This window comes from Hemicordylus capensis, chromosome 5 (assembly GCF_027244095.1).
Source record: "Hemicordylus capensis ecotype Gifberg chromosome 5, rHemCap1.1.pri, whole genome shotgun sequence".
In the NCBI taxonomy this organism is placed as follows: domain Eukaryota; kingdom Metazoa; phylum Chordata; class Lepidosauria; order Squamata; family Cordylidae; genus Hemicordylus; species Hemicordylus capensis.
This window is the reverse complement of record NC_069661.1, coordinates 240,493,420-240,512,379: the sequence shown is the minus strand read 5'-3', so window position 1 is coordinate 240,512,379 and position 18,960 is coordinate 240,493,420. Positions and strand designations below refer to the sequence as shown.

The window sequence follows — 18,960 nt, the reverse complement described above, 5'->3', positions numbered from 1 at the left end:
TCTTTGGATGCCGCTTCTCCCCTCATCCTTGCACTCACCTCTATGAGCAAGGTCTAAAGAAGTTCTGAATAATAAAGCAAGGAATATCTGGTGTAAATCCAAGCCCAGGCCTCTAATTTCACACCAGATTAGGGAAATTCCACATTTTCAAGCCCTAAATCAATGCTGTGACCTACACAGACTGCTAATTCAGAAAGAGAGCTGGAATAATGACAAGTCTTTAAGCCAGGGGTTCTCAATCTTGGGTCCTCAGATGTTGTTGGACTACAACTCCCATCATCCCCAGCAACAAGAGTATTTGGGAGTTGTAGTCCAATAACATCTGGGAGCCAAGATGGAGAACTCATGGAGTAAGCTGTAATCTAAGAAGTCCCCAGTTCAAACCTCACAAAAACCACTAAATCACTAGGGGACTAAAGCACACCAATATTGCCTCAGTTCCAAAAAGGGAATGTTTATTTGTTTATTTTTATATGCATATACTGCCCTTCATCCTAAGACCCCAGGTCAATTAACAACAAGATAAAAACAATTCAATAAAAACATTTTTTTAAAAACCAGCTAAACTTTAAAAAGAGGGAAAGGACACCTCATTGGCCAAAAGCCTGGATAAAAAGGGCAGTCTTCACTTTCCTCTCAAAGGCTGGGAGAGAGGGAACCATGCAGGTCTCAACTGAGAGTAAGTTCCATAGCCTGGGGCCAACAACAGAGAAGGCCCTGTCCTTTGTGATTGACAAACAGGCCTCAGCAAGTGTTGGCACGTGGAGCGGAGTCCTCCCAGCCAATCTCGTCAGGTGGGAAATGAAATATGGGGATCAGTGTAATGTGGGGATTATAATGCTGGCCTACTTTACAAGGCTGCTGTAAGGATTGCTGAGATAATATCTGCCAAGACTGGGAGAGAGAGATCCGTGCGGGTCTCAGCTGAGAATGAGTTCCATAGCCTGGGGCCAACAACTGAAAAAGCCCTGTCCTGCATGCTCGACAAACAGGCCTTGGCAGGTGTCGGCACATGGAGCAGAACCTTCCCCACCGATTTAGTCCAGTTGGGCATGAAATACGGGCATCAGTGAAATGTGCAGATAATAATGCTGGCCTACTTTACAAGGCTGCTGTAAGAATTGCGGAGACAATATCTGTGAAGCACTTCAGATGATTGAAATGTGTTATGCAAATGGGAAGCATTAATTCACACAATTTAAAAAAACCTATAAAACTGTAAAGCCATTTCAGCCAAGAAAACTGTCCTGAAGACTAATTCATATGCACAGGCGAGCAGTACCATATGCACACACCTACTCAGCTACTTATGAAGCACTGACAATTAAAGTCTAGCTGTTCCCTAGTGAATAAGCACACAAGGGGTACAAGATGAATTATACGATTCAATTAAAATGCTCCTTCCTACACAAGCCTTATTCAAAACCCAGGACAATATAAACAGGGAAGACAGATTACATCAGCTAAACGATCTCCTCACCAGTCCACAATTGGTCCCTATAGTATAATGCTCACATGCTTTCTCCAGTCCAGATTTTTTTCCCCTTTCTTATCCTGTGAAAATAATTATGGGCCTCAACAAAAGAATAAAAGGATCAGGCCCAAAAAGCAGTTTGCATGCTTCTCCCAAACATTCCTTCTTGCTAGCAATGTTATTTATTGCTATAATTTATTAGTACGGACGCAACTTTTTAGAAATTTCATTGATTAGAAGCAATGGTTGTTGTTATTGGGGCTTTCTTCCCCACAAAGAACCCCATGATGTTATTACTCTGACTTTGGTCATGCAGTTCCCCAGAATGCACCAGGCCACAATGGACTGGTCTGTATATTTCAGCACCACAGGCAAGGACTAAGCTCAAGGAATTGGAATTGTGGTCTGTGTATCATATTATGTTTTATGTATTTATTTTTACACTTCAATCTTCCTCCAAGGAGCTCAGATGGTTATTTTTATCCCCACAACAACTCTGAGAGGTAGGTTAGGCTGAGATATACATGACTGGCCAAGAGTCACCCAGTGAGTTTCATGGTTGAATGGAGATTTGAACTCAGGTCACCCTGGTCATAGTCCAGCACTCTAACCACTACGGTATGCTGGCTCTTTTATGGCAGTGGCCTTATATGAGGGTGGAAATAGATGTTAGAGGAGCCACATGGCTGTCACTTATAACAGCAGCCTGGCAGCTCCTATTCTTCTCTCTCTCTCTCTGCCCTGAGAATGTGAAACATGGGATGTGATGTCACTGGGCTGTGTGGTTGAGGTGTGGGAAGAGACCACTAGGTAGTACAGGGCTAGAACCAGGAGAGCCATGCAACTGGCTGGGACTCATGGACCAAAACCAGTAGCTGAAGGTCAGAAAATGCTAGAGGTCAAGTTGAGCAGAATCAGCAGTCAGGGATGAACCAGAAGTCAAAGGTCAGAGATCAAGCCAAGCAAAGATCAAAGAGGCCAGCAAGAACAGACACACCAGCACCATGGAGACCTTGGAATTGAAGCAAGCTCTGCTTCAGACAGGATGCCTCTTATACTCTTCCTCTCTGCAGGGAAGCCAATAATGGGCCTCATCACAGAGTAGGACTAATGCAGGACCTTGAAACTCAAAAGTTGCTGCAGTGCAGCAAGTCACCACAAGGGGCAGTGGTAAACAGAGTTTCAGTTTCGGGGAATTCTGCAGATCTTTTCATTGCCCAAGAGGGGCGGGTGGGGTGGGGAGCCAAATGCAGCATAATCCTTATGCCAGTGGAGTTGTGGTTGTCATTAGGGATGTGCAAATTTTACCCGAATTGTGCAAATCAATTCAGGTACAAAAAGATTTGTAGCTGAATCTAGCTGATTTGGGTGATTTGTAGACAGAGCATATCACCTCTGCGCTCAATTGCCCAGATTTGGGTACAAAACTAATCATCCAGATTTGGACCAGGAAAAAAATCAGAGATTCAGACCTCTATTTTGTGGCCACAGTGAGTTGGGTGGTAGTGCCCAATGGGTGGAAGCTACCACCCAAATTTCAAAGAAATTGGGCAAAGGGGTGATTTTTTAACAAATTTTTGAAGTTTGTGCATCTTTATGCTTTTTCCTATAGGGAGTAATGGGGATTTCAGCAGCCCCATAACTCGCCATGAGGGGTACCAGGGTGGCCCAGATCAGGTTGTGGTGTAGTGCACAAGGGTGCCAATCACTCCCCAAACCATAAGCCCATGGGGTAATGAGTTTTATTATTATTTTCCATTTTTGAGGTGTTCTGAGAGTGGGTTCTTTGGTGCAAAATGATAGTGGATTATTTGGTCATCATTTTGCACCAAAGATGATGAATGAACAAAGATGAACAATGATAGTGGATTCTTGGTTCATTCATCATTTTGCACCAAAAATGATAAATGAACATATGTGTTCATCTTTGTTCATTTATCATCTTTGGTGCAAACTGATGAATGACCAGAAAATCCATAATCAACATAAGAGTGGATTTTGTAACAACAAAACCCAGTACCCCATGGGCTTGTGGTTTTGGGGGTGGATGGCATCCCATGTGCACTACACCACAACCCACTCTGGGCCACCCTGGTGCCGCCCACATGGAGTTATGGGGCTGCTGAAATACTCATCGCTTCCTATGGGGAAAAGCTTAAAGACGTGCAAACCTCAGAAATTTGTTAAAAATCATCCCTTTGCCCAATTTCTTTGAAATTTGGGTGGTAGCTTCCACACATTGGGAACTACCACCCATCCCACTCTTTTGCCTCTGGAACCCCTTTTTTGTCCTGAATCAATTCAGATTTAGATTCAGATTGATTCAGATCCAAATTGAATCTGTGGTGATTTGGGGGGGGAGGGGGCACAGTCAGATCCAAAACAAACCAGGGTGATTTGATTCAGGTACAAATTGAATTTAAAAAATCAATTCGTGCACATCCCTAGTTGCCATTGGCAGGATCTTTCACCACTCTGGTAATGTTTAAATAAGAGAAGCAAGAGCCAACCATGGAAGTGTAGTGCTGGCATGGGGGTTTTCCCACCTTACACAACTCTGTTATTCAGAGTTCAAAAAGTAAGGCATTATAACTGGGAATGCAAGTAAGATACAGTAGCTAGAAGGTTAGTTTCTGGCACAAGCCTTCAACTCCAGCTCAGAGGCCAAGGTCGAGCTTTAGATGTGCCATCATTCTGTTCAAACTACCATACAGGATTAATGCTAAGAATGACAAATCATTTGATCTACTATAGGCTGCTAGGAAATGTGATAATAATAACAGAATCCTCCACAACTGCAGTGAGGAAATGTGAATATTCAACATACATCTGGGCAACCTTACATCTAGAAATTGTATGTAATTATTACATCATCTCTTTGATTCCCTGCCAGCGTGTAACTGATCCATTTAGTATGATTCTCAAGAGTTTCCTCCAATCCATATTTTCACTCTGTCCCACCTGCTAATCTCCTTTGTGAATACAATTCCTCACCCAAACACATGTAATATTACAAGAGCTGTAGATCTTACAAGTGACGCAGTCTGCATTTGCTCCTTTGTCATATACTTTTACTTTGTTTTATTTTATTTTAATTACATTTCTATCCCTCTCTTCCTCAAAGGAGCCTAGAGTGGTGTACATGGTTGTGTCTATCATCACAACAACCTTGTGAGATAGGTTGAGATGAACAACCCTGAGAGATAAGCGACTGGCCCAAAGTCACCGAGTGAGATTCATGGCTGAATGGAGATTTGAACTCCCGGGTCCTAGTCCAACACTCTAACCACTACACCACACTGGCTCTTTTATTTTTGTATGAAAGTTAAGGTACGTCAGTGATGGTCAACTGGTAGCCTACAAGCTGACCTCTGAAGTCATTTCACCTAGCTCTTGGAGTTCCTTCAAACCCAAATCAAGATGAGATAGAACATTTGATCACAGTTGCATGAAATGAAAAATGTATGTGAGAGGTGTACAAAGGTATGCCATGGTTCTTTGCATGTGGTATATAATATCTCAGCTGCACCTACACTCAAGTACCCATCTCTGTGTACAGCAATTACTAACAGGTATAGCTTGGTACTATGAAGACTGTCCCACAGCCATACACCCATGAAGCAAGGGAAGGGAAGGCAGTTGGGGCTGCAGGACCCTGGAGAGCTCCAAGAGAGCAACATCTTAAATACATGGCATTCTATCACTTAGTTAATTTCAGAAAGACTGGAATGGATTGATCTATGCACATTCTGATGTTGTAAGGTGTGATTCTATTTGCTGCTGCTGTTTTCTGTTGCTTCAAAGCAGTGGCCAACATCCAGAACCACAAAGAATTGGTGTAGCGAGGCTGCATTGGGGCTATGGGGGAAGGGGTTGTCAATCTCACCTTCCCTCTGATGCTGACTGTGACTCTCAGAAATAATGGCCAAATTCAAAAGAAACCAGAGGTCCATTCACTTCCAGTTTCCAAAGCCGCACATCCAAATTCAGCAAATCGGAGTTAAGGGTGAAAAGGGACTTGCGGTTTCGCTTGTCAAACTTCACTCTGAGCCTTCGGTCAGAGTGGAGTTTCGCCACTCTTAACTCTGGTTTTGCCGTACCAGCATTACATCCGAATGCTGGTACTGCAGCTCGGGTCCCATGGAAGCGGAGTTGAGGGAGGAATCTCTTCCTTCACTCTGGCCTGATTGGCTGTGCAGGCTGTCCTTCTGTCAAGAAGGTAGCCAAACAGCCAGCTACCTCGCCCCTCTGCAGTCTGAAAGTGGATGAGAGAGCAGGGAGAGGGGGGCACAGAATGGCCCAGTTCAGAGGTAATGCAGAACCACAGGGCATAACATCTGAATTGAGCCATTCTCTGCGGGTCATACAGCCCTTAGGGTCATATTTCTGGGAGTTGCTGTGGGCTTTGGAGGGAAGGGGAGATTAGCCCCAAAAATCCACCCCTTCCCAGAGCACCAGAGCAATGTTAGCAACAGTAGCAATTTGTTAGACTGGCCACTGTATTTTATTATACTGTAAGCTGACTTTGAAAGCCACCTAATGGCGCAGCAGGGAAATGACTTGACTAGCAAGCCAGAGGTTGCTGGTTCAAATCCCCGCTGGTATGTTTCCCAGACTATGGGGAACACCTATATCAGGCAGCAGCGATACAGGAAGATGCTGAAAGGCATCATCTCATATTGCACAGGTGGAGGCAATGATAAACCCCTCCTGTATTCTACCAAAGAAAACCACATGGCTCTGTGGTCACCAGGAGCTCTTGGCCTTGTGGTTGCCAAGAGTCAATACCGACTTGACGGCACACTTTATACTTAACCTTTAAGCTGATTTGGATGGTGCATTCTTCTGGAGAAAAAAAGTGGCATATAAATATTTGTACTGTAGTCAGAACATGTATAAGCAAAGTCCTGTATTTACCCGGATAGAAGATAACTCTGTATTTAAGATGAGCCCCTTTAAAAGTGGAGCTTAAATACAGATTATACCTTCATTTACCCCAAAAGAAGAGGACTCAGTGTAAGATGACCCCCCAGTTTCTAACATCATAGAACCTGGGGGAAACCTAGTAATGGGTTCAGGAAAATACGTCATAGACAGAATGCAGGGCTGTGCCCTGTTGCCACTCAGTGCTTGTATCAAACCTCTTCCATAAATTGACTTTTGTATTACTACTTAAAATATATCTGGATGTCCCTTTTGATTGTACCTTTTAAAAAAGAAAAAGAAAACTTAAGGACAAAATGAGATGGCTATCCAGAACCTTAAGAAATGCTCAATATGGATCAATGCAGCAAGCAACAGGAGTAATTCTTTTAGCAGAAGTCTAGATGGAGCCACTGGGAAAATGAGTGAATGTGATTTCAATGCAATTTAATGGTTCACAAAGCAGAACACAGAGAAGCTTGGATGCAAAATTTGGAAAGCCCCCAGTGACTGCAAGTTTGTCCTTTGCTTTGCTGTCTGACCAGGGGTCAAAAAGAGACAATCAGCCCATGCTATGTTTTCCCCCTGACTGCCTCAAAAAGACCAGCTCCCTCCTCCTCACACAGCAGGGAGCCAAGCACAGATTTGAAATGCCCACTTTGCGGCTGAGCTCCGTCCATGAAAGTCAATTCCACAGTAAGTCAAGGAAAAGGCCCAGTTATCTACAGTAACAGAAACTACTTCCAAGTAAAGGAAAAGACATAAGGATAGTACAGCAGAAGATTTAGATGAAGAACTCTGTATTCACAGGCAGAGGAGTTACTCTTTTCAACCCCCCAAACACCTTGATGCTGGCCTAGATCACTAGTGACCCACCAAGTAGAATAAATACATCAGTCATTTATGGTGGCCTGCTGGCAGCTCAATAACCTCCCTACTTTTGTTGCCTGTCTAGGTCTGCAGAAATGTGGGGTGCATGTATGATTTATATCCTGGCCTTCCTTTGAGTTCAACAAGAACAAATATTTATATGCCGCTTTTCAACAGAAGTTTTCAAAGCGGCTTACATAGAGGAATAACAAATAAATAAGATGGCTCCCTGTCCCCGAAGGGCTCACAATCTAAAAAGAAACATAAGACAGACACCAGCAACAGTCACTGGAGATACTATGCTGGAGGTGGATAGGGCCAGTTACTTCCCCCACCCCCGGTAAATAAAGAGAAACACCACATTAAAAGGTGCCTCTTTGCCCAGTTAGCAGGGGTAACTGGGTTCAAGGTGGAGCATGTGGTTCTTCCTTTTTTTCCCTTCACAACAACCCTGTGAGGTAGGTCAAGCTGAGAGATAGTGACTGGCCAGAGATCACCCAGTAAGATTCATGAATGAGTCAGATTAAGCATTAGGCAACATAAGGCTGCTGAGATGCATTCAGCTTGAAATGGAGGGTCATCATTGGGGAATGAGACAGCAGCTCCGTTGTAGAGTATCTGCTTTGCCTGCAGAAGGTCCTAGGTTCAGTCCCTGGCATCTCCGCGTAGGGCCTGGATAGATTTCTGCCTGAAACCTTGGAGAGCTTCAGGCAGTCAGTGTAGACAATACTGAGATGGTCTCATTCAGTGTAAAAAAGCTCCCTATGTTTCTATGTTATGGCCAGTGTGTAGCTCTGCTTCCATGCATAGTATTACCACCAGCATTTTACAGATGAACGTAGGGATACACTTGTAAGCCCATCCTCATACCAAGAATTACTACCCAAGCCTCCCACCCACTATTAGACATTGCCAAAGACCGGATGCCACCTGTTACCTGCTATGCCCTGCATAGTGCCCTTGGGATGTGCACCCATTTGTGTGCTGGTGCATTGGAGACCTGGTGCATCAATCAACTCACCTGGATAGCTAATTTCTGGGGAGGAAGCTGAATCCTGAAGAATGACAACTCTAACAACTGACATGAGAAAAGACTGGACGAGGCATCCCCAGGAGCCAAAAACAGGGATTTACCAGGGACAGATTCCAGAGAATAGGGACTCTCCCTGGAAAACCAGGAGAGTCGAAGCCTCTGCACCCCCACCTACAGGGCAGGATCAGGCCCAGCTGCCTTTCCCTTCCATCCAGCTCTCTAAACAGGAATCAGCATCTGTTGATTTCAGGTACACTGAAATTTATTCACTATTTGAGCATCTATTGCGAAGTTGGAACATTTTGCCTCACTGGTGCCATCCGCCAAATTCATACAGTTGAAGCAGATAAACGTGTGCTAAAAGTTAAGGCCCTGGGCTCTCAATTGATAGGTTGGATGGTGTGTGTGTGTGTGTGTGTGTGTGTGTGTGTGTGTGTGTGTGTGTAGACAACTGAGAACCTTTTGCTAAAATCTGGCAGTCAAACAGGCGGCCAAACCACCTTACCCCCATTTTATCTTGCACTCAGCAGTCACTGGCTGGCACCTGCCATTTTCCCAAAGAAGCCCCCTTTGTGTGATATTCTGTCATGATGTAGCGTCACAGAGAGCAGATTCGGCGGGAAAACAGGGGCCGCTAGTGTCAAGGCTGAGCCATAGCACTGATTGCCTTTATTAAGGCCATGGACCAGAATCAACCAGAGCCATAAGCAGCAGCAGCCACTAGGCAGCACCATGAGGAAGCAGGAGTGGCTTGTCCTAATGGGCAGGGAGGGTGCCAAAGGAGGCACAGCTGCCTGGAGCTCCTCTTTCTCCCTTTCCCAATGTCTGCAGGCTGCCATTCATCAGGCAGAGCTGTGCCGCACAGCTCTACCTGATGAACAGCCAGCCTGCAGGCAGCACACAGGGCGGGAGAGAGAAGAGCAAACAGAGCTCCAGGAAACGGAGGCAGCTGTCCCTCCTTTGTCCATCTCCCCCACCCACAGTTAGGACGAGCCACGCTTATGTACAACATTTGCACAACTGCATGAACTGAGCGTAACAGAGCTCCAGGAAGCAGAGGCAGCTGTCCCACGACCCCCAGTTAGGATGAGACACTCTTGGCTAGAAACCAGGGGCTTTTGCACAAATGCACGGCCCCTGTAGAATCCAGAGGAAAGAGTTGTGGCACTCAAGGAGGCTATTCACACGCTTCACCGAAATTGGGCTAGAGGAGCTTAGCCTGATTTCGGTGGACCCTGAGAACCACCGGGCACTCCACAAACCTGGTATTTTATTGTGAGTTGCCGTGGCGTGGCTCCGTGCCACAGCAACTCACGAGGAGGCCCCCAACCAGGAGGCTGAAAAGCAGCCTCCCAGTTCAGGAGTCTCTCCAGCATGCCCTGCGCACTCCTGCAGGGCATGCTGGAGCTTCCGGGGGCCACATGGCCCCTGATCTTCCCAGCTCGCACCAGCTCCGTAACGGAGCCGGCAATCGTGTGGGCGGCCTCTTCGGTTGCCCAGAGCAGACTGCCTGCTCATGTGCGGGGAGAGTGGGCTAAGCCCGCTCTCTCCGCTAACTCTCCCCAGGCTCTTCCCACTAATCATGAGAAGACTAGGCAGTAGGACATAATTAAGAATATTAATAGTTTCATGGAAACAGTGTTCTTGATTACAGAAAGGCAGGTGCAGACTACTTTCTATTCTCCTGCTGCTTGTTGTTTGTCTGCTCCGCCTCCCATCTAGAACTAGATTAAAACCGCAACTAAACTAGAACCTGGCCTGGATCACAGAAGGGATTCACTAGAAACATAACAAACACTGCATGTAACGCTGTCATGTCAGCCACTATCTGTTCTTGAACAGAACCCAAAGTTTTAAAATGCTGATAAACTTGAACCCAAATGGTTCAATTTCCTAGGTGTACTCACCCCAGTTTTAGAGTGGGACCGCTCTATTTTCCCTGCCTCAGTTCCCTTTCCGTTTTGTTAAATACACTGGAGTTGCCACCTCTTAGTCCAAACTCCAGACCTTGCTCTTTAAATAAACTCTCCAGCTGTGGCTTCTCTGAAACTCCATCTGCCCTTCTCCCCAAGGGCCTATCATCCTCCCCACCTCCCTTAGCTGTTGTAAGACACACCTGGGCCTGATCATCACAGCTAATGAGGGAGGGTGCACAGGGGAGAATGTGAGTCAATCCCTTATTTAGCAAAGAAACCCAGTTTGAGTAGCTCACAGATGAGATCTGGAGGCAATTGCTTAAGATATAAAACAAGTAAAAGCTTATTTTAAGAAGTTACAAACTTAGATAGAAAAGCCTGCACCCTGTACTAGCTACCTCATGGCGGAAGGAAGAAAAAGAAAACAGAGGCCACATTCATACGTAACGCAAAACTGGAGTTGAAAAGGCCAGAGGTTGCCAAACCTGTACGTCCAAATGCAGGACACCACGTCCAAACTACAGTTCAATTCAATTCACCACATCCAAACTACCCGAGGTTTCGCTCTCCAAACTCCAATTTGTACCCTCGGGTTTTAGTGTGTTTTGCCACCTCAACCCGAGGTTGGACGCAGCCTGTGTTATGTGTGGATGTGGAACTGCAGGCTGCATTCCCTGTGACCAGAGTTGAGAGAGGAAGCTTCTCCCTCTCCCCAGCTATGATTGGCTGTGCAGGCTGTCCTTCATGCAAGAAGGAAGCTGACACAGCCACTTCCCCCTCCTCTCTGCCGTCTCCCTGACTGCAGAGAACCTGCTCTCCGTTACAACCAAATTCAGACAGGAGAGCGGGGTGGGGTAGGGAGTGGAACCATGGCTGCGCTTACGGGCAAATACAGCCAGAGTGAACAAAGAAAGCGAATATCTTAAGAGTACCAATCAGAAGAGACAGAGAGCAAAGATAAAAAAGAACAAGGGAACAGTCCTACACTCTCTAGCTCTACTCTCATGCCCCTAGTGGTTAGTAGGAGTTGTTGGTGTTGAGAGTCAATGCCTTTGGAGTCACATCTCCAACAGGACGACAGGACTGCGTAGGGATGGGCAGCTGTGTTGCCTCCTGCTTCAGCTGAAGATTTAAAAGGCAATATTTCAGGTCAAGTTTCCAGGGCAAGAGCTGGTAACCCTGAACCCGTGCATGGTATTTTAAACTGAGCTGAGCTTTCCTGTACAACGCTGAGGGCACAGCAACTGGAATTAGGAAGGGAACGAGAACATTTATTGTGTCTAATTTAAAAATCACTAGTGCAGGAAGCCACTAGCAAGCCCCTTTCAGGAGCATGTAGGCCAGCATCCTGAAGAGGAAGACAGAGCTGAAGGTGAAGAGAGGCCTGATCAGTAAACAGTTGGGTTTTTATTGCAGATGCTGCACTAATGAGTCAGGGCTGGAAATGTAGGGATCCAAGCACAATGGGAGGGAAAGGGTTTCTTTGTATTGCCCACAATTAGAATGTTCCGGCACTGGAAGCGGGAAAGACACACACTCCCTAATAGGCCTGGATCCCTGTGCAGAAATAGTTCAAGGACTAGGCTTCCCCTACATTCCTTGAACCCAATCAGCGTCCTGTTCAATTCAAAAGTAAAAAGGGGCTACAGAAGACAGAATTGTGGGATCCATTATTCTCGCAGCACAATAGGGCCAGGGCCTTTCATTCCCTTTCACCTCTTTGTCCTTCTCCAAGGAGGGAATGTTTCCTCTCTTTAGCAAAGAGCCAGTGACCAACGGGGACCGGCAGAAGGTAGACAGGAAATCACAGAAAGCTACGGCCCTGGGTAGGAAGCAAAATACCTTTGCTGGCATGAGCTCAGGGATGCCGACGGAGCAAACTGGCCATTTGCCAGCGGTAAGGGAGCAGCAGAGAGCCATGGGCAACTTTGCAAAATCTAGGCCTGGAGGGTGTGAACAAACCGGAAGGTTTCTTCAACAGAATAGAAGAGAGGATTGCTGGTCTTGCAGCAGCAAGTGTGAAATGTCCCCTTTGCTAAGCAGGGTCCACCCTGGTTTGCATTTGAATAGGAGACCACATGTCTGAGCACTGTAAGATATTCCCCTTAAGAGCAGGGGTTCCCAACCTGTGGTACCCCAAATGTTGCTGAATTACAACTCCCATCCCCTCCAGCTACAATTTATTGTGGCTAGGGATGATGGGAGTTCAGCAGCATCTGGAGTACCACAGGTTGGGAACCCCTGCCTTAGGGGATGGGGATGCTCAGGGAAGAACATCTGCATGTTTGCAAGCACAAGGTGCCAGGTTCCCTCCCTGGCAGCATCTCCAAGATAGGGCTGAGAGAGACTCCTGTCTGCAACCTTGGAGAAGACGCAGCCAGTCTATGAAGACAATACTGAGCTAGATAGACCAATGGTCTGTCTCAGTATATGGCAGCTTCCTATGTTCCTAGAACCCAAGGTGGTGCACATAAGAGTTCCTAGGCAGTCTCCAATCCAGGCATGGACCAGACCCAGCCCTGTTTAGCCCTTAAGGCAGGGCTTCTCAAAGTTGGGCCCGCACATGTTACTGGACTACAGCTCCCATCATCCCCGGCTGATGATGGGATGATAGGAGTTGTAGTCCAACAACACCTGTGGACCATGTCTGAGAGTCACTGCTCTATGAGTTTTTGAAAACCAGCCCAACTTAGTGGCCCTCACCCCATCTTGTGGTACAGAATCCCATAAATCAGGGACAGGCAACCTTGCCTCTCCAGCAATTGCTCAATTGTAACTCGCATCATCCCCAGCCACATGGCTAGGGATGATGGGAGTTGTAGTTCAACCACAGCTGGAGAGGCAAGGTTGCCTATCCCTGCCATCAATTGTACTCAGAGCCCATTGTCTTAATCACCATACTAAATCATCTACAGATCTATGTTCTCCTGCGTTTCAAATTCAGGTTCTTCTCTCTGAAAAAGAACTATTTGGCCGGTGAATTCGCATTTAGGAGAGGCTAACATGGGGCGTAACTATAATAGGGCAAAGGGAAACAGTTGTCTGGGGGCCCATTGCCTTGGGGGGATCCCCAGAGGCAAGTCACATGACTGACTCCCCCAGCCACGCACCCACCCGGGCTTCCTTCAGTTGTATTCATCCTCTGAAATTGATGCGAGTGTTAAGACCTGGAGCTACCAGAACAGCATGTCTTTCTCTAGTACCATTAAATAACTTGCATCATCCACAATTTACAAAACCTTTTTAAAAATAATGTAGGATGATGTTCTATTGTGACACATAGGTAGTTGTGTGTGTGTGTGTGTATAAATTTTACTTCAGTGGGGGGTGGCATTTTAAAATCTTGTCTCTGGGCCCATTCCAACCTTGCTACACTCCTGACATGGATCATTGCAAGGAGGCCTTTAGCCAGCCGTAACAATTGTTACCCTTGGTGTTTTGTTTTGTTTTTTAAAAGCCTTCATTCTGAATTCTAGTTTGGAATCCAATGGCACTTGAAAAATGCACAGATCACCACCACTCCTCGCTGTCGAGCTGCTCCCGTTTCCAAATATTAATGAGCTCATTTTTCTTGGTGAAGTAGGTCATCCTATGCATCTAAAGTACCGGGTGAGAGGCATGTCATAGGGCCAGTGGGATGATGGATGCATTATGTTCGCTCTGAGGGCCAGAGCACATGTTCCGGTTGCCATGGGGATGCCGCTGGAAGCGGCCTCTTTGTGGCAAGTGAGCCCCACCTGGCCTGGAATATTCAAAAGCTTGCCCTGTCATGTGCCTCCGCAGTGCTATCTCTTCTGGGGGGCCCTGAGGAAGAGCCATTACTGGACCCTTTTAATTAGTGAGGGACAGAGGAAGTGGAGGGCGGGGGGACTGAACCAAGGGAGAATATTTGCACGGCCTTCCTCTGCCCCAGAGTCATGAGGCTTCTCCCTGCTTTTGATCTTTCACAGAGTACGTGAAGTGAGAACGACAGGGAATGAGACCTGGTTGGCTCTCCACGGGCTTCTGGGCAGGGAGCACAAATTCCCTGGGCTGCAGGAGTCTGGGGGAGCCACCAAGGTGCCCCCTGCCCCTGCCCCTGCTCTATGACCCATTCCCCTGCTATGCTTCCCATTGCCCCCTGCTGCCGAGGCGCGCTGCCAGCCTGGGCACGAACGCACAACCCCAGCTGGAGCACGCAGTGTTCACCAGCTGGATGCTTCCTTGTTCTCCCTCACAGATGTCTGTGCCCTGTGCTGGCCATATCTCCTGTGTTGGTGTGCTGACGACGCAGGGGGGACGGGGCGTGATCAGCATGGGGTAGTGAGCCGGGGGTGGGGGGAGGAAGTGCACTGCCGCCTGTGCATTTCTACCTAGTGTGGGCCACATCCCCATGGCAGCATGCTGATGTAGGGGGAAGGGGCCTGGCTGGGGTGGGGCCACCAGCAGTCTTGCTATACCTCTGCCCCTGGGCCATCTTTTGCCTGACCTGCATAACGTCTGACTGGCTTAGCTCTGGACATAGAATAAATCACACCCTGGGTGAAGAGTGACTTCACCTCCCCTATACATGTTTTTATGATGTGAAGACCTGGAAGGAAGGAAGAAAACAAGAAAAAATGGGGACATGCGGGGAGGGGGAGCCAGGTTGTTTCTTCCCCCACACCACCACCATTTTTTCTAGTTCCCTCACCAGACCCTTGCATCTCTGTTGTTACCAGTGTTGCCAAGTTGTGTGGCTTGTCCAGGATCAACTGGCTGCTCCCTTCAGGTAGGCCCTGGGCAACCACCCAGCTTGACCACCCCTAATAAGGCTGACCTTGCCTGGCTGCATTTCCACAGTTCCTCCAGTGGCCATCAGAAACAGGAAATGGGTGTGAAGACTCACTACATCCTCTTGTTTATGTATAAAACATCTGAGTCATGTTAAGTGCCCCAGACATTCATTTATTTAAAACAAAATAATGCCAAACCAGCAGAGAGGCAGCACCTATTAGATTAAAACTCAACCAGGGATGTGCATGGAATGGATTTTGTGCTTCGTTTTGAACTCGGAACAAAACGCAAATCCCTTGAATGTTTTGTCAGAACAACCAATCAAGCCGGTTGTTTGGACAGAATGAGCTTGGAACGTTTCAAGTGTTTTGAGCATTCGAGTGCAATTCTGGAGGGCTTTTTTCCATGGAGAGCTGGTCTACCAACTGGTGTTGGTGGGTAGACCAGGCCTACGCTATGGACAGTGCGTTGGCCTGCCTCGGAAGGCTGGACTACCCACTGTGTGAGGTGGGTAAACCAGGTCTCCACCCTGGTAGACCAGTCTTCCACAGTGGGCCAATGTATTAAGTCCGGAGCAGAAGCCTCACGCAGCGGGTAGACCAGTTCTCCACATCCTCCACGGTGGGCCAACACACTAAGTCCAGAGTGGATGTCTGGTCTACCCGCCAACCCCAATCGGTAGACCACCTCTCCCTGGAAAAACAGCCCACCTAAATGGCCCTCAAAATGTTCCGACTCAGAACGGGGTCATTCTGCTCCAAGCTCGAAACGAGACCTTCATTTGAAGGCTGTTTTGTTTTGAGCTCAGAATATCTGACATGGCCCATTTCGAGTCGGAACATTCTGAGCTCGAAGTGTTTTGCACATCCCTAAACTCAAGACAATGTCTCAAGACAATGGCATGGTGTTGCTAGACATTACAGGCGCGGTGGGGAATCACTCGCTCCAGGCAGGCCGAATTGGGTGCCATTCCCATGGCAACTCTACTCTGCGCTCTGGTCTTCCTTTGTCTTCCCTGCTTGATGTATTCCTTCCCTCTAGGAAGGCCTAAAAACAGATCCAACATGTGTTGGGATTGACAATAATTTAAATATTGATTCCAACATTCCTGCAAAGGGGAGGGAATGACTGTTTGGAGCCCATTCACTGCTTGCTGCTTTGTTAAAGCAAAGAGGATTGTATGCACACAATACATCGCATTTAATTGAGCAGAAAGATCTCCTTTCCCTTTGCCACTGGCATTGGGGGGCGGGGGAAATCTCAGTAAGAGTCACCCGATAGCTTTTGGATACAGTGTCTGGCACAGCAAAAAGATGCATTACATGCCTTACGCTCAATATCTTGCAAAGGAAAATGAAAGAGCTGAAAAGCTGGCTCCATATATCCCAAGCTAAGCTGCCCTAAGCCAAGTCTGTTTTATAAATGACTGACCTGCAGCACAACTGCTAGGAACACAGGAAGCTGCCTTATGCAGTCTGACTTATACTGAGTCAGACTGTTGCTCCACCTAAGCCCGGAGTATTGTCCACATTGACTGGCAGTGGATCACCAGGGTTTCATGCAGGAATCTTTGCCAGTCCTACCGGGAGATGCCAGGGATTGAACCTAGGGCCTTCTGTATGCAAAGCAGATGCTCTATCACTGAGCTATGGCCAATCACCTAAGAGAATATCTTACAGCAGACAGTGCTCTCATGTATGCACCCATCCAAATGCAAACCAAGGTGAACCCTGCTTAGCAAAATGGACCATTCATGCTCATTACCACAAGGCCAGATCTCACTCTCCACTCCGTAAGTCTATTTTATAGATGGCTGACTTGCTGTAAGGCCTGGTGACATTCCTTACGGAATACCGCAAGATGTTATACGTAGGACTGCTCTTCCAGAAACTACAAAATATGGCGATACCAGCTGGGACCAGGCAGATGGGACACATCCCATAAGTCTGAAAACAATTGCACTGGCTCCCAGCCTGGTTGGCTTAATCCATGGTGTTGGGTTTAACCTTTAAAACCCTAAATGTTCATGGCACCCCAGAGACTGCTTCCTGCGGCACAAATTTGCCTGGATATTAAGATGCTCAGTGGAGGCCTCTCCTAAGTTATTCAGAATAGACTTTTTTCTGTTGTGAGCCCAGATTCTGGGATGCCCTCCCCAGAGAAGCTCACTTGGCACCATCTGTGTTCTCCTCCAACATAAATGAAAGCCTTCTTATTTGCTCAGGCTATTTCACGTGCTTGAGCTTTGACCGGCAGTTTCATGTGGATTTCAAATTCGCTTTGCTCCTTAACTTTGCTTCTTGTTTAACGGCATTGTTTTTTAAAAGAGATAACTGTAGTCTTAATGAGCTGCAGGAGGCGTAAGTACTCAGTAGGATTTGTATTTTATCTGTCAAGATTGGAATATATCCAAAATAGGGCCGAGAGAGACTCCTGCCTGCAACCTTGGAGGAGCCACTGTCAGTCTGTGTGGACAATACTGAGCTAGAGGGACCAACAGTCTGACTCATAGGAACATAGGAAACTGCCATATACAGAGTTGGTGCATCTAGCTCAAACTGGCAGGGGCTTCTCCAAGGCTGAAGGTAGGAGTCTCTCTCAGCCCGATCTTGGAGAAGCCAGGGAGGGAACTTGGGACCTTTTCCTCTTCCCAGAGCAGCTCCATCCCCTAAAGGGAATACCTTACAATGCTCACACTTCTAGTCTCCCACTTAGATGCAACCAGGGCAGACCCTGCTTAGCAAAGGAGACAAGTCATGCTGGCTGTCACAAGACCAGCTCTCCTCCCTAAGGTATAAGACAGCGTCCCATGTTCCTACAAATTTTCATGTTGGTTTTTGAGGGGTTATTTCAACAGTATACCTTCCTGATTGTGAGGATGCTAAGCATGTTTGTTTGAGCTGGGGGGCCTCTGAAGACAACGGCTGGCATCCAGACTGATGAAGGACTTCCACAAAGTTGTTGTGCTAGTGCAAGACTGTTGCGCTGGCTAGCTGTGTGAAGTCGGGGGCTTGCATGCTAGACTAGTGTTGCACTGGTGCACACCTCATGTGGAGAACTCGTGCAAGAGCCCAAGAGCCCCATTCTGAGCATCCCTGTGACTTTGCCCAGCTACACAGTCTTCTTGCACTAGCGCACCTTTGCTCCTTGCACAAAGACGTCAGGTGTCTGGATGTCAGCCAATGTATCTTGCCACTGGGGAGGACCAGGGGAGAGCAGAAACATATTCGGCAGAATGGCAAAACCTCTTGGTTTTGGAGACTCCTGCTTTTGAGTGTCTGGACTGTCACTCCTTTATTCTTAACCTAGCTTGTTTGGAGGATTTTATTCTATACATTTGTCCTGCTTGGTTTGAGACATGTGGGAGGAGAGTTGGTCTTGTGGTAGCAAGCACGAATTGTCCCCTTTACTAAGCAGGGCCTGCCCTGATTTGCATTTGAATGGGAGACTACATGTTTGAGCACTCTAAGATATTCCCCTCAGGCGATGGGGTCACTCTGGGAAGAGCACCTGCATGCTTATGTGCAGAAGGAGGGAACTTATGTCCAAGTTCCCTCCCTGGCAGCATCTCCAAGATAGGGCTGAGAGAGACTCCTGCCTGCCACCTTGGAGCAGCCACTGCCGGTCTGTGTAGGCAGTACGGAGCTCGATGGACCAATGGTCTGACTCAGTATATGGCAGCTTGCTACGTTGCTGTTCACAATTCTATATTGCAATATGCCTATACTAAATAGAGTAACAGTGCCCAACATTCTGTGCTGTGGTACACTGGCATGGGGAATCATCTGTCAGGGCTGCTGCTGCACACATGAAAGGCAGCCCTGGGGGTGTTGTGGAGGCAGGCCTAGGCAGATTTGGGAGGCCACCAAGGGTATCAATTCTTGGAGGATGGGAGCATAAACAGTGCCAGAAATATAGCACTGCCCATTCTTCTTTCTCCCCCTCTTGTCTTGCACCCAGGAAATACTGCACAATGGCAGAAGAATGTA

General features: G+C 47.3%; 1 protein-coding gene across 2 annotated transcripts in view; it reads right to left on the bottom strand.

Moving 5' to 3' along the window:
* Window positions 1-18,960, bottom strand: part of PTPRO (protein tyrosine phosphatase receptor type O) — a 212,254-nt gene that overhangs the window by 116,398 nt on the left and 76,896 nt on the right. Inside the window, exon 1 of one of the 2 annotated variants that reach the window (XM_053257392.1) lies at window positions 10,208-10,282. The exons of the other annotated variant lie outside the window; for it this stretch is intronic. The gene's annotated coding sequence lies outside the window, so the exon portion shown is untranslated. Of the gene's footprint in view, window positions 1-10,207; window positions 10,283-18,960 lie in introns of those variants that run through there. 2 annotated transcript variants of the gene reach the window in all.